The sequence below is a fragment of the Ovis aries genome, chromosome 22 (genome assembly GCF_016772045.2).
Source record: "Ovis aries strain OAR_USU_Benz2616 breed Rambouillet chromosome 22, ARS-UI_Ramb_v3.0, whole genome shotgun sequence".
In the NCBI taxonomy this organism is placed as follows: domain Eukaryota; kingdom Metazoa; phylum Chordata; class Mammalia; order Artiodactyla; family Bovidae; genus Ovis; species Ovis aries.
The window spans coordinates 38,043,072-38,058,356 of NC_056075.1; the positions used below are offsets into that span (position 1 = coordinate 38,043,072).

General features: G+C 45.4%; 1 long non-coding RNA gene across 1 annotated transcript; it reads left to right on the forward strand.

The window, feature by feature from the left end:
• The first annotated feature begins 3,257 nt into the window (after positions 1-3,257).
• Positions 3,258-14,131, forward strand: LOC105604312 (uncharacterized). The gene is made up of 4 exons (XR_006057618.2): positions 3,258-3,493; positions 7,084-7,224; positions 13,359-13,402; positions 13,837-14,131. It is a non-coding gene; the product is annotated as an uncharacterized LOC105604312 (long non-coding RNA).
• Positions 14,132-15,285: the final 1,154 nt, after the last annotated feature.

The following is a 15,285-nucleotide window of genomic DNA, read 5'->3' on the forward strand; positions in this document are numbered from 1 at the left end:
TAATGCAAGGTCTTCACATGGGTGGGCCTGATCCAAGATCAGGATATGGGCTCTTCCAGTCCAGTTGCAGAGTTTCAGTCCTCCCTTTGCTCCTGGGGGACCTTGGAGGGACCAGGAAGAGGTGGGCAGGGGCACAGACAGAGAGAGGTGGCTCTCGTGGGTCTTTGACTCCTTCCCATCCCCACACAGAGCATAGTTCTGCCCACACTTGTCACCCCATTAAGTCTCATGTCCTCTCCAAGCCCTGATAAGCATTGCTGTTTGGGCCACCAGATAATTCCCCAAACCATCCCAGCTTCTGGGCCCCCAGAAGCCAGTAACTAATAGAGATAGATGGTCTCAACCTCTTCAGAAATGTTCTTTTCTCATAAAGGGATGGGAAAACTGCCAAATTTCCAAATTTAAAGGTAGACTGTCAGTAAATATTATTTGTATATTTTCGTACGTAAGTGTTAAATGTAGTCACATTTGTGGTCATTTGCCTTCCAAGAACTGAATGAAGCTTACTACATGGCACATTCAATAGAACTTTAAAAAAGCAAAGACAAAAATCTTATAGTGGTCAGAGCAGGGATAGGGGAAGAGGCATCACTATTCCCAAACCAGGCCACTGGGGTTGGGTGAAGCTAAGCCTTCCACTGAAGCCTAACCTTCCCAGTAAATGGGGCAAAATATTTGGGAAGGAGACTCCTTCCCTCCAGTCATGAGCACATAGACCTTGTCTCCTGGTAGAGATGACTCTGAGGGTTTCAATAAAGCATGAGAGGATAGCTTGGACCTCCACCTTTAGGTTTTAGCAGTGCTCAAGGTCAGCAGATGGTGCTGGAGAAACAAGATTCTACAGTAATTGATCAGTTTTCAGAGCAGCACCACGTGGTGAGACATTCAGGCGCTATGGCCATGCAAAAGGGCAGCTCAGACCAATGGGAGACACGGTTTTACCTGAAAGAGAAAAAGGGCAGCAAATTCCTCCCTGGAGAGACCATCTGTGTGTGTGTGTGTGTGTGCGCGCACGCGCACGCACACACACCCCACTTAGCTTTGGTGTGCTCTTTCTGTTCATAAAGCAAGACTGCTTTCAATTCTGAAAGTGACCCTGGCCCTCACTTTGAGCCCGGCCCTGGCCCCGGGTGCAAGCCACAGTCACCACAGCAGGGCTGTCCTCTCTCTTGCAGACATCCAGGACAAAGAAGACACACCACTTAGGAAGGTGAGATGCCTTTTAAAAATTAGACAAAATCTTAGAGGGTGTATTTCCTTTATCTCTAGACCTACATCCATTAACCCGCACTCGAAGACAATCAGGGCTGCTGTTCAGGGAGGCAGCTCAGATGAGTCAAACCTGCCATCGAATATTGAGGAAAGAGAGAGATGTCGCACAGGTTTAGTTTTTGGCTTTTTTTTTTTTTTTTTAATGTCTGTTTCCAGGGAACCAGCTTGCGCTGAATGCGGCCTGATAGAAACTCAAGATAAAACTCTCATGGATTCTGCCGAACTATAGTGTCACTGAGACAATTTGCACAGTCTGTGAACTGCTCCCATTTGCCAAACTTCTTTTTCAGCTGTTCTAAACGTCATCTCATCAAGTTCTTATCTTTTAACTATATGGAGCAGAATTTAAAATTATAAACTTCAGGGAGGAGGGAAGAGAGACAGGGTTACCTGAATAACTGGGACCAGACAATGGCCAGGGAGACATCTGACTTTCTTCTGAAGACTCCAAACCCTGAACCATGGCCTATTCTGGGCCTGTCTGATCCTCTCTGCTCATGTAGGACTTACCACCATCCTGGTACACTTGCAAATATACTGGCTCCTTTTCCCAGTATCAGTGTGAATATCTAGGTTCCTTCCATAGCAGCCATCTCTTTAAACACTTACGATACATATGGATTTTACTCTCTGGCTCTTCCTACATATTCCTATCAAACATTTTTTTTTTCTTTCAGAAGCTGTTTTCTATCTTTTATTGCTTAAATAATCATCTTCTGTATTATTGAGAAAAAACCCAAAGCTGTCAACATTCCTGGACTCAGGTCTCTAGCAAACTCACCACCCACCCTTCCCTCCTCTCACCCCCATCTGCTTATAATTTAATGTTCTGTATGTTTTAATCATTTCATTAGCCATGTCTTTATTTTGAAATGCAACTAATTCTTCAGTTCAAACAAACAGCCAGCAATTCTAAAAATGAGACCATTCTTTTCTCTGGGGTAGAGGCTGACTTAGAAGAAATATCACACCTACTATGAGAAGGGTGAAATAATTTGAATGTTTTTTTTTTTTCTTTTAATCGTTGATTCTTAGAAGTGGAATAGATCTTAGAGATTTGTTGATTAGCTCCACAGGTGTGGAACTAACTTTTGAAGAAATCACCTCATGTCCTTCTGAACACTGTGAAAAAGCCGTTATTATTATTAAGGTTTATCAGCAAATAGACAAAAAAAAATTATGTCATAAAATACTCATTCCTATGAGTAGCTCAGTATCTCAGACCTATACTTAGTAACAAAGGACACAAAAGAGAAAACTGACCCTACTATAGAAGTGGTGTATTTATTAGCTTATTTTCTTTCTAGGCAATTACATTTATTAAGGTGGTGATTTGGGGAATCATATTTTGCTATGAGGGGAAGAGAATTTACCAAGTGCCTTACTTGATTTCTTTTGCCCCTGAATTTCAGATTTTTTCTACCTCAGATATGAAGTTGCTGAAATTCCAGCACTTACTTCATTTTAACATTACATTGGTGACTTAACTGTAAAACGTGGAATTGCCATCTTTATTTTCAAATATTTGACTAATTTCTGGTAATAAAAACGTTCTATCAACATTTTAGAAGCACAACTAACATCTACCACACAGTTTTCACTTAATAAAAGTTTGCTGAAGCCTGAGTAGATAAATGGGCAGGCCACATTTTGACATTTAATATTTGTATCTTAATTCAGCTTTAAGTGCTGAGTGTTATTAATGTTAATACATAGCAAGTACACTTTCTGATGTATCTCTTCCAGTGAAGATTTTATCTACTTCAAAAACATAAATCAGAAGCATTTAAATTTCCATATAAAGACTGAAATGACGATCATCTATTAGCAAAGTTGTCTTGCAGGAACTGTTGTAGAACACGTTTGGTTAAGTTATTGACAGAAGGGAAGCCTGTGTAGGCTGACACAAATGGTTGTCACACGCCATCTAGTGGCTCTATGAGAAAGTGTGCTCATTTCCAGGGAAAGATTTTTGGAGCCAGCTTGTCGGCTTCGGAATTTCAGCGCCTGCCAGGAAACCAATGTACGTTTGTCCATCTTTAAGGCTTTAAACTGAGAGGGACCACTGAGGACAGCATGCCAAATTATCTTCCAAAATCTCTGTCCTAAGGAACACCTAGGAAGTAACTATTCAGGGGAACTGTTTTCTTCCTGGATTCGGAGCGAAACTGGGAAGTCATCGGAGAAAGCTTTGCCTGCAACAGTTGTGGTATAAAACAAGGTAAGTAACGTGACATTCCCTGCTATATTCTTCCCACAGAAACCATCACTGTGCGCAGAAATCCATTATCTGGCCACGACTTCTACAACCCGGAGGACCTGCTTAGCACTGTTGAATTTGCTCAGGGGAAGATTCTGTGGCAGATGGCTCATTTCAGCCATTGTCTGGGGCTAATTCATAAGATGTCTTAATTCTTATACATATGCGCAATCGTGACATTTTTGTAATTGATCGAAATATCCATTTTACAATTATCAAGAGCCTGATTTTTAACTTTCTAGTGGGAGGCTATTGTAGTACAAAGAATTAGTAGATCCAAGATTAATAGCAGAAAGTATCTCCAGGTTTCTTCTTGCAATGGCAAGCAATTAAAAATAGAGTGAACACTCTGAGTTCTTCTTGCCTTGTCTCAGCTTTAAATAACTTAAAGACAATTTGAAATGGGATAATAAGTCAGTTAGGTGTAAATTTCACAAAAATCACTAAATATGTGATTACCCATGTGATACCCATGCAATGTGTGGGTACAGTGGCATGGTGGGAAGAGCACTCAGGATTTGAGAGTAAATAACTAAAATGAAGACCAGTTGTTTAGGAATCTCAGACATCAGACAGTTTTTCTTTTCTCTAGTTTTCTACACTAGCGTGTTTACAGTGCTTGAAAAATGCTGCTTTCAAAGTCATATTAACAGCTTTTTAAGACCATCAAATGAGAAACAATTCAGTCTATTAGTTCCAAATAGAAAAGCCGGCAAGACAATTTTCCCTTAAGGTCAATTGTTATTGTAAATATAAGCTGTAAGTGAAGAATGCTCAACCTAAAAGATACTTGCTTTTGCCTTTTGAGCTATAACCCTGATCCCTGAGTTGTGACAGAGCTTCAACGACATCTCAAACATCTATTTTTCACTTTCTATATCAAGGGGAACCATGGATCCATTTAAGGTATCTGTATCAGTCACTGATAGAGAAGCCTATAAATAAGTAGCAACATGAAGAACCTGATTATTATCCAGGCGACATCACTTATCAAAAAATCCTGAAATTTCTTTGATCACTTTAGTACAGTATTCTATATCTGTTGTCCTGAGAGCGAAAAGTATGTTTTTTAATACTGGTATATGGAAAAGCAAATTAGATTTGTGGGCTTTGAACTCCCTCATTGCTTACATATTTATATATCCACAAATCTTTTAACTTTCCTTAATTTTATATGTTCAAAGTGATTGCATTTTCCAGAATATTTACCTATTAATTGACATTATCATTGGGAAAAAAAGCAGGCTCATTTTTGGCCATGCCACACGCCCCCTAGAAATCCCAACTATGATGTCCTATGCTTGTACTATGAGAAGAAAAAAATAGACTTTGCAAAATGTCAGTCTCTGGTCCTTGGCCTTTCAATGGATTTTCTGTTTTCTTTCAGGTCCTTTGCATCTATGCCATAGCTCAGCTAAGGGCCAGTACAAATAATTTCCCTCACCTTCCAATGTTACACCTTTCAAGTATACCTGAAAATGCAGGTCAATAATAATTTTAAAATTCTCTGTCCTTAGCAAAGTAGGAGCGTGGGGTTCAAGCCATCTATGGTAGCCATAATATTCCAGGCAATTCTTTAAAATCTCTGACTTTCTCCCCTGGCCATTTATAGAGATGTTGCTGGGATAAGTGGAGACAATTTCAAGAAGGTTTGGGGCTCAGGAGGACATCAATGAGACGCATTGTTTTGCACAGTCTGGCTGGAGGGTGCAGGGCAGAGGAAAATTAAGAGCTCCTCTTTTATTGTGGAGCAGAGTTGGGTCGTTTGATCTCTTAGTCCTTGAGTAATTGGAGTCTACACAGCATGTGGAACCGGGGCCTGAGCAGCTCGTCTGTGTGCCCATAGCCCGCCGCAGACCCGCCTGCAGCACCGTTCCCCACCCCACCCACCACCAGCCAGATCCAGCTTGGATTACGCCTGGACACAGTCGTAGTTTCTGAGCTGAGAAAACGACAACGTGCAGATTCTCAGTGGAAGCCATGCTGTTTGTTATCAGGTAGCTAGAAGTAAACAGAAACTATCCTGGATCTGGGCAGCCTACCTGTGTGTGGGTGGTTGCCCTCATCATATTCCACGTTCCTCCCTCCAATAATGATCCAAGCTCTCTGATCCAACTTCACCATCGCAGGCTTGATTTGCACCCTGGATTTCCAGGCAATCTACCTGCTCCCCCACCCCCAGCAGCCCATGCAGCTCCCTCCTCCAGCTCACAGGGCACCATGGTTGGTTTACACACCACTCACTCAACGAAGAGTTACCGGACCCCTACCTGACGCCAAGCAATCAGCTACTTGGGAGCTCCGTGGTGACCAACAGTGATATGCGTTTATCCTCAACAAGGAGGGTGACCCATCCTCCCAGTTTGCCCAGAACTGAGTGGGTTTCCGAGACCAAATGCTTTAGATTTTAAAACTGGTGCCATCTCAGGGAAACTGGGACGAGTTTGTCCCTCTCTCATGAGCCTCACATATGCTATCTTCTACAGCTCCTTGTCTGCTTAGAAAGACAATTGTGTCCCTCTCCACAATGGAGGGTCCTTGACACATGTGTTGATGTCTTAGACCTGGAAGCTTGCATTTTTGCATTAGGCGAGACTACAGCCATTTTCCAAACCCACTGCTTCCTTTTCCAGATTAATCCAGGGGTGGATCTAGGTTTTGAAGCGCTTGAAGCTTATACAAACTGAGACCTTCTTTAAGAAAAAGAAGGGAATTCCCTAGTGGTTCAGTGGTTAAGACTCCGTACTTCCACTTCAGGGGACTTGGGTTCAGTCCCTGGTTGTGGAACTGAGACCCTGCAAGCCAGCTGGTACCATCAAATATATATATATATATATATATATATATATATAAATGATAAATATGAAATATAGTGCTTTGGGGGAGGTGACATGCAAGAATGAAACCCTAGGACCTAAAGTTTAAGTTTCATTGGCTTTGTGGACAATCCACTTTTATACATAGAAATAGTAATTAGTGATTAACATTTATTAACTCATGGAATCATCACAGTCAACCTAGGAGGCAGGTGGGTTATTATTCCCATTTTACAGATAAGAAAATTGAGGTCCAAAGAGGTTAGCTAACTTGGGTAACTGCGGTCATCCAGCAAGATCCACTCACTGCTCAGCCTCCTTCTGCCAGAAATGGCAAATGACTCTGTCTCCCATTGAACTGAAACTTGCAAAGCAGAATCACTTGGCCAGCAATTCAACAAACTCAATTGGTTTTAAAATAAAATCCTTAGGGTAAGTAGCCAATCAAATTTTGTGGACTCCTAGAGGTTCTGGGTGACAGGAAAACCAAGAGGAGCCTAAGCACATCTGTGGCTCTTAGTGAAAGGATGTCCTGTGTCAACAAGGCATGTTTCTCTAGATGAGGATTAGAATCCTGGCGTGTGCTTTATTTAGTATGCTTGTGTGGAGGTCTACCTTCACCAGCTAAGGAAAGGCACTGGATTCTCCTGTCTATTGGCAAGTCTGAGGAACTATTGTCTTGCCTTGGTCCTTAGCATGACTCTTTTTACATTCTTTATCTCCCTTCTTGCCCAGCCTCTATGAGACACACTGTGGGTATCCCTTGGTCCATAGTCCTATATGCAAACCACTGAAGAGGGGAAGTGGACAGAGGATTAAGAGTGTGTACTTTGTCACCAAACTCCCTGGCTCGGAATCCTGGCTCTGTGACCTTTGGTGAGTCACTTTATTTCTCTGTGCCTTGGTTTCTCCATCTGTAAAATGGGAATGATAACAGTATATATATCTCCCTGGGTCATTGTGAAGAGTAAATGAGTAAACATATATATACAATGCTTAACACAGGGCCAGGAGCATAGTAATACTATAACTGTTAACTTTTATTATCATCATCAAGTAATTACTATTACTGGCAATTGGGCACTTCTGTGCAGAAATTCTGACACAGAGAAAGGGCGGTATGCCAGGTACAAGATTGAAGGCTGAGCATTCAAACGGTAGTTTCCACTTAGAACCAGCAGTGAGCAGCTTTGAACGTCTCCCTTCCCTTGATGGTCCCTTGGTTTGGGTCTGTCTGTGGGACACACGTTTAGCCTAGACGTGGCGCGTGAAATAGCACCTCTTAGGTGGCCCATCAGTTGCTAATTAAAGTGGCATTAATCCTAATGGGCTGGGAAGCAGGACTCACATTTACCTGCTGTGGTTTTCCACCAGCTGAGCAGACAGCTCCTGTCTACCCCCCAGACCATGCACCTTGGGGTGATGGTGGCCTCAGGAGAGGGAAGCTGGGGGCAGGGGCTAACATTCTGCAACTTCCGAATCTGCTTTTTGTTCCCAACAAAAAATAATAAAGCTAGAGATGTGCTTGCACCAATCAGTCACAGGTGCTGATAACAGTTCACCTAATTACTTCATTATTTTTTGCCACTCCACAGAGCAGTTTGTATTTACGTCCTGTATATGGTTCCATTACTACCACTTATTGTGACGATTCCAGCAATTCCGGGGAGACTCTGAGGGGCTGGACAAGTAGAATCTTGTTTTTCTTGATTTCCCCCGGGCCGGGGCTGGGCGGGGGTGACGAGGGTGAGGGGGGCGGGCCGGAGGTGGGGGCTGGTGGAGGGGGCGGGAAGAGAGGAGGAGCCTGGAGAAAAAAGCATCCTGCTGCCATGGGCCCACAATTGCTCATCTGAGATGAGTGATAAATGATGGGTAATTTTTAAAACGCGAGAATTTTAAAACAAAGCAAACATATCCTATCCTATGAGGTCCAAGGCCAGCTGTGGTGAAAAAGAGAAGACAAGATTGAACTGCCTGGGCCTGCACCCCTGATGGAAAAGGGCTCAGACCCAGCCCTGCATCATTAGGTTGGAAGCAGAGCTGGAGGCGGTCCCTAATGAATACCAGGCCACAAATTAACAGAGTTGGTTTGGGAAAACATTGTGAATTTTAGTCACTCAAGCATCAGTAAATCTGCTAGAAGTCAGGAGTGGTTGTTTATAGCTTGTTAAGATGTTGATTGTTTACAAATTACATTTCCCTTTGAAAAAGTGGGCACCTCGCAGAGGCTTCTTGTCACTCATCGCATGCTGGGGTGCTTCCTGCCAGGGAGAAAGGCTGCCTTCTGTTCACCGATCTAATTGGGGCAGCTCTCCACTTTGGGGCCCCTTCCTCTCCCTGGCCCCTTCTCTCCCTTCCTCCTGCATTTCAAAATCACTCTTGAGCCCAGTTGCCCTGGAAGCACCATTTCAGACAAGCCCTGGGCTCTGCACGGCCTTCTCTGTGCTCGTTATTTGCAGACACCCAGAAGGATGGATGCTGAGCACTGCCTGGTCTCCCCCACTCGGGCCCTCCTGCCTTTCAAAGAGGCTTCAAGGGCCTGATTTACACACTGGGGCTCATTTGCAAGGTTGGGAGCCAAAAGCAAGCAAATAAGCAAACAAACAAAATAAGTCATGCCTGTTCCTGCTATTTTCACTGATTGCAAAGAAAGGGGTACAAGTCAGCGCAGGTTGGAGGCCACGCATCCTCAGTCCCTCCCGTGACTGAGACCCAGAGGGGAGGTGGCAGCTCCGAAGCTGGACTGTGCCTTGATCCAGCTGGAGCAGAACCTGGGCTGCGGACTTCCTGTGGGCGAAACACCTCATGGGAGTGGCTTTCCTGCATCTTTGCCTCCCTGTTGAAACCTAGTCATCATGCATTCAACAGGTTTCTGCCATGGAGAGCACAGTCGCAGCCTCCGCAATGGCCCCCAGGGGAGCTCCTCTACCAGGGAATTTAGGGGTTCCTGTGATGCCCTGTCCTTTGTAGCTGGAGCTTCTTCCTACACATTTTCCTTGTGTGGTTTTTGTGGCCTGTTTCCCTTTTCTGGCTCTTCCAGAATCAGAAACCCGCCCATGTGGTCCAAAAGCCAGCCAGCTAGACCCTGCGAAGGAGGTGGGGGGCAGGGGTGGGGGCATTGTTGTTGTTGTTCAGTTGCTTAGTTTTGACTCTGTTGTTCAGTTCTGACTCTGCAACCCCATGGACTGCAGCATGCCAGGCTTCCCTGTCCTTCATTATTTCCCGGAGTTTTCTCAAACTCATGTCCATTGAGTCGACGATGCCATCCAACCATGTGATCCTCTGTTGACCTCTGATCCTCCTGCCCTCAATTTTTCCCAGGATCAGGGTCTTTTCCAGCGAGTCAACTCTTTGCATCAGGTGGTCAAAGTATTGGAGTATCAACATTCAGGAGCCCAGCAATCCCCTTTTGTAAATGAATTTGCTGAACCACGCAGGTCCATACTGACCCATGGCCACAGCAAGGACACCAGTGGTGCGGGCCCATTGCCTCTGTGCCTCAGCGCTCTGTCCACACAAGGGCCTGGGTCACAGTCATCACCACTCACAAAGGAGCTTAGGTTAGGTAGGATGCTGAGGGCAATACCCGGGCAACAGATCCCTGTTAAAATCACCCTCAGTCCCAAGACGAGGGCCGATCCCGCACAGAACTTCTGATGGATGATCTGCAACCAGCACTGCATTCAGAGGCCTTCCCTGGTGGCTCAGGGGTTAAAGAATCTCCCTACAATGCAGAAGAGGTGGGTTTGATCCCTGGGTTGGGAAGATTCCCTGGAGAAGGAAACGGGAACCCACTCCAGCATTCTTGCCTGGAGAATTCCATGGACAGAGGAGCCTGGTGGGCTATAGTCCATGGGGTCACAAAAGAGTCAGACATGACTGAGCAACTAAATGATAACTGAGCTCTGAAGATCACTCCCCAGAAAAAGTGAGCTGTGGTAGGAGACAACCCTCCTCACCATAACCCCCACTAGCCCTGCTCCTCGCAGCCCAGCCTGGCCTTCCCCAGGGTCCCCTGTGGAAAGGTGTGTAGAGATGGGCAGTGACTGCTGCCGTAGCAACAGATGAGAAATCCGCTCCTGAGACTCTCTTACTGCCTAAAGGGGACAACACAAGCTTGGTTGGAAAACCAACACAACCTTTAAGTCGCATCGAAGATGCCCAGGGGAATAAGCAGAAGGCAAGGCATATTAGCTTTCTGGGGCTGTTGTAACAAACTACCAGAAACCAGGGGGCTGCAGAAACTTCTCTCGCAGCTCTGGAAGCTGCAAGTCTGAAATCAAAGTAGGCTCCAGGGAGGACGCTCTGTGCCTCTTCCAGCGTGGCTCCAGTCTCGGCCTCCCTCTTCCCTTGGTGTTACAGGCAGACCTGTGTTCCCCTCACCCCAATTCATGCATTGAAACCCTAACCTCAGTAGCTCAAAATAAGATTGTATTCAGAGTTATAGCCTGCAAGAAGTAACTGGGTTAAAATGGGATCATTAGGGTGGACCCTAATCCAATTTGACTGGTGTCCCTGTATAAAGAAGAGATTATGACACAGTAATAGGTCAGTGGGGACTTTCCAGGTGGCTCAGTGCTAAAGAATCTGCTTGCCAATGCAAGAGACTCAGGTTTGATCCCTGGGTCAGAAAGATCCCCTGGAGAAAGAAATGGCAACCTACACCAGTATTCTTGCCTGGGAAACCCCATGGACAGGGGGGCCTGGCAGGCTACAGTCCATGGGCTTGCAAGAGTTGGACACGATTGAGCAGCTGAACAACAACAGCCAGTCAATTGATGACCACGTGAGCACACAGCAAGAAGGCCGCCAGCCACAAGCCCGGGAGAGAGGCCTCAGGAGAAACCAGATCTGCTGACCCCTTTGTCTTGGGCATCTAGCTTCCAGGATTGTGAGAAAACCAGTTTCTGTTATGAGATTTGGTCTGGCAGCCCAAGCAAACTAATACACATAGACACAGACACAGACACACAGAGACACACGCGTGCCTCCCTGATTCTCTCTTCATAGTCACAGTGGGTTACGGGCCACCCTACTCCAATATGACCTTAACCACCTCTACAACGACTCTATTCTGAATAAGGTCACACTCTGAGGTTCTGGGGAGGACACGAGTTTGGGGGAGGACCGCCGTCCACATGGTACAGTGAGGTTTGCCTAAAAGAGTAATAAATTGGTTTTCATACTGACTTTTTCATGGCTCTCAGTTTTCTCTCCCTGCTGGAGAGCTGTCAAAGGACCATGGTAAGAAACGCCTTCACTAGAAGCTGGGATCTCCAGAATATGAAGCAAAGATAGGCTCCAAGTCTTCCAAGCAGCCCATACCTTCCACGCTGGTGTGAGATGGCCCCTTCGGGCTTCTCCAGCTCCATCCATCAGCAAGCTGACTGGCCATTTGCTGTTACCTACACTGGTGATCTGTCATTGATTCAAAGTTTTCCTGAGCTATTTGCCCAGAAAAAGAATTCAAGCTGGAGCAACTTGTTTGATCTCCTCCCATCAAGAAAATGACAGCTCTTCTCAAGGATGTGAGATGGAGTGTCAGGGGAGGGGTATTTAAGTGTCTCTCTTTCCTATTTACTAGAATGTTGTCTTCAGTCTTGACCACGTAATCACCTAGAGAGCTTTAAAAAATACAGATTCCTGAGTCCCGCCAGTGGAATAGGTCTGGGATGGGTCTAGGCACTGGGATACTTAAAAGGTCCCTGGTAATTCTAACATGCCACCTTGGCTTAGAAGCACTTGCTTATAGTGTCTGGAGTCCTGAGTCATCAACTAAATGGAAAGAGGGTGAAGTGTAGGTGATGTACACCAACTTCCTCACTAAATAGACAAGGTCACTGGCAGCCTGGGAACCTGGGGTTGCCCAAGTTCACCCAAGGAGAGAACCCAGAGAGCCGAGATGAAAACCCAAGGCTGGAGCACCTGTCAACCACTGGCTTCTCCCCAGGTTTTCATTTCCTGGCTGCAAATTAACATATTTAATGATTTTAGTCCATCCTGCTGATCTGCTTTTTAATGAGGTCTGCAGGCTTTGATGGACCTGGTCTCTCCTCACCCAGGTACCTGATTTCATCTACACGTGGAAATGTGTTGCAACCTGCTTATTGTTCTGATACCTAACCTAATTGGCTTCACGTAGAGAAAAGCCACGTCCCATAGCCACACACACCAAGCCCAGCCAGCCTTCAGCGTGGCTGCCTCTTGTCACCAGGAGACCCAGGTGGGAACACGGCCCTGGCTCTCGGCAAACTCTCCCACTCCACGGACATAGGTGGAAAGCCCACATTCTCCCTTGACCTCCAGTGATGAGCTACAAGCAAACGAAGGGCTCAGCTTGCTAACATTCACAGCCATGATGAGCTGCCTCGTTCTTCTCACCCTGCCTTTCCAGCTGTCCACTTCATCTTTACAGACTGAGAAGGTGTAATGTTCACTCATAAACCTCCTAACCTGTTGCTTTTGTCTTTTGTGTTGGCTTAGTATTGGAGAGGGGGAAAGTGGGAGGAACAATTAGCTAGCTTGATGTTCACTTCCTTGGGGATGAGTCAAGGGTCAGCTTTGTTGTTGTTTTGTCTCTAAGTCGTGTCTGACTCTTCTGTGACCCTGTTGACTGTAACCCGCCAGGCTCCTCTGTCCATGAGATTTCCCAGGCAAGAATACTGGAGTGGGTTGCCATTTCCTACTCCAGGGGTTCTTCCCAACCCAGGCATCGAACTTGTGTCTCCTGCATTGACAGGTGGATTCCTTACCACCGAGTCACAAAGCTTACCCCAACTTTGTTGAAATTTGGAAATAAAAGTGATCTTATGCCCCTTAAAAATACCAGCTCACAGAAGGTCTTCATAATAAAACAATTTCACAAAGTGTATTTTTTCTTGTATTTATTATAGCTTCTTTGTTTTTTTAACCCTTTCAGACTGTCTTATTATTGTTGTTCTTTTTAAACCAGGGTCTACTGTGCCCTCTCTCTCTCCTTCTCACTCTTCTCTCTCCCCTCTCCTCTCCAGGAAGCACACATCTATCTACTCCTTGAAGAATCCTGACTCTTAAGGTACGTTTTCCTATGAATGATTTGCATACAATTTATTACCGTGTCTTGAAGAATAAGAAAAAACTAAATTTTTGCCTTCATGCTCAACGGAGTTTCATAGAAACCCTTGGTTGCAAATCACCCACTTAAAACAATAAATGCACAACCCAGCTGCTTCCTCTGGGAGTGCAACGCTCCTCTGCTGCCTAGAAGGCCTGGGGCGCCTTGGGTGCTGGGACCTGCCTGCTGGGATGGGAGAAGTTAATTAAATTACCTTATATTTAGTGTTAATTTTGTCCTGGGCTTGTCACATAATAGACAACAAGCCTGAACTTGGCTGGGAGCATCAGCCCGGGCAGGAGTGGAGTCTCCTGGGTTGCCCTATTGTCGGAATAATTGAGTTGATATCTTGGTGGCGATTAGTTACAAATGTGGTTCCAAAATTATTTCAACAGGTGTCAATTTGGAGGCAGTGGACAGAAGCACATGAGGATGGCCATGCTCAGTTTAGCCACTCTGGCACTGATGTGACGGAGTCTGTCCAGCTGGAGGAAGGGAAGGAGGCTGGGCAATGTTACTAAAGAACCATCACTTTTGCAAGAGAAATTGAAAGCGAAACAAGCTAAGATGTCAGTTTGGCACTCACTCTCACTGGGCCCAGCCTGGAGCAAGAACATCTTTAGGTGACATAACAAAGTCCTAAGGGTTTTTACTATGTTAGGAATAAATGCTTTTGATTACTGATTAAAATTTGCCTCACTAGCACCAACCTGAACCTTTCAGGAAGTGGGTTGTGACAAGTCCTAATTAGTGTGAAATTATAGTTCTGAGTAATGTTACAGCCATGATCCACATGGACCTATAATACTGTGAATCTCGAGGTAAGGAGATTCACCCAGGCTCTTGTGATTATGTGGACTTGCACTCAAATATTGTTTCCCCATCTCACTCCCAAACCCTGAAAAGCACTTTCCGCTCCAGTGAAAAGGCATTATCAAATGGAAGAGACTTTGCAAGGATTTCCCCTCCTTGTTTCCGAGACGTCAGCACAAGGCACAATCTAATGAAAGTGCTATTAGATGGTCTCCTGGAGATCATCTATCCTGGAAACTGTCTATCCACACATCTCTGCCTAGGAGAGGAGATCCCTGATAAGGACACAGTGCCAGGTTGTATCTCTTGGAGGTCCCCACCCCACCCCCGATCTTAGGGAAAGTCTACTATTTAAAGCTATCACTGAACCCAGCAACATAGTCTTCTGGCCTCAGGAAAAAGGCAAGAGATAGGCTTTCACCTTTGGAAATGCAACGTGAGCTCACCACTTTCACGTACTACCTGGGTAGTCTCCACACGTTAGTTGACCATAAGTAACTTCCTGAAGAAGACTCTTGAGAGTCCCTTGGACTGCAAGGAGGTCCAGCCAGTCCATCCTAAAGGAGATCAGTCCTGGATGTTCATTGGAAGGACTGATGCTAAAGCTGAAACTCCAATACTTTGACCACCTCATGCGAAGAGTTGACTCATTGGAAAAGACCCTGATGCTGGGAGGGCTTGGGGGCAGGAGGAGAGGGGAAAACAGAGGATGAGATGGCTGATGGCATCACTGACTCGATGGACAGGAGTTTGGGTGAACTCCGGGAGTTGGTGATGGACAAGGAGGCCTGGCGTGCTACTATTCATGGGGTCGCAAAGAGTCGGACATGACTGAGTGACTGAACTGAACTGAACTGAACTTCCTGAACAAAAATCTTTTTCCCTCCCAAGCATCCAAAACTGGTGTCGGGTCTCTGCATAATCATAGCTCAAAGCATGTTGTCCATTTCCTGATAAGCCTAGGACAAAATGAACATAAAATATGGTGCTATTTAAGGCTCCTTGTCTCACAGATCAAAAAATAGGGCCAT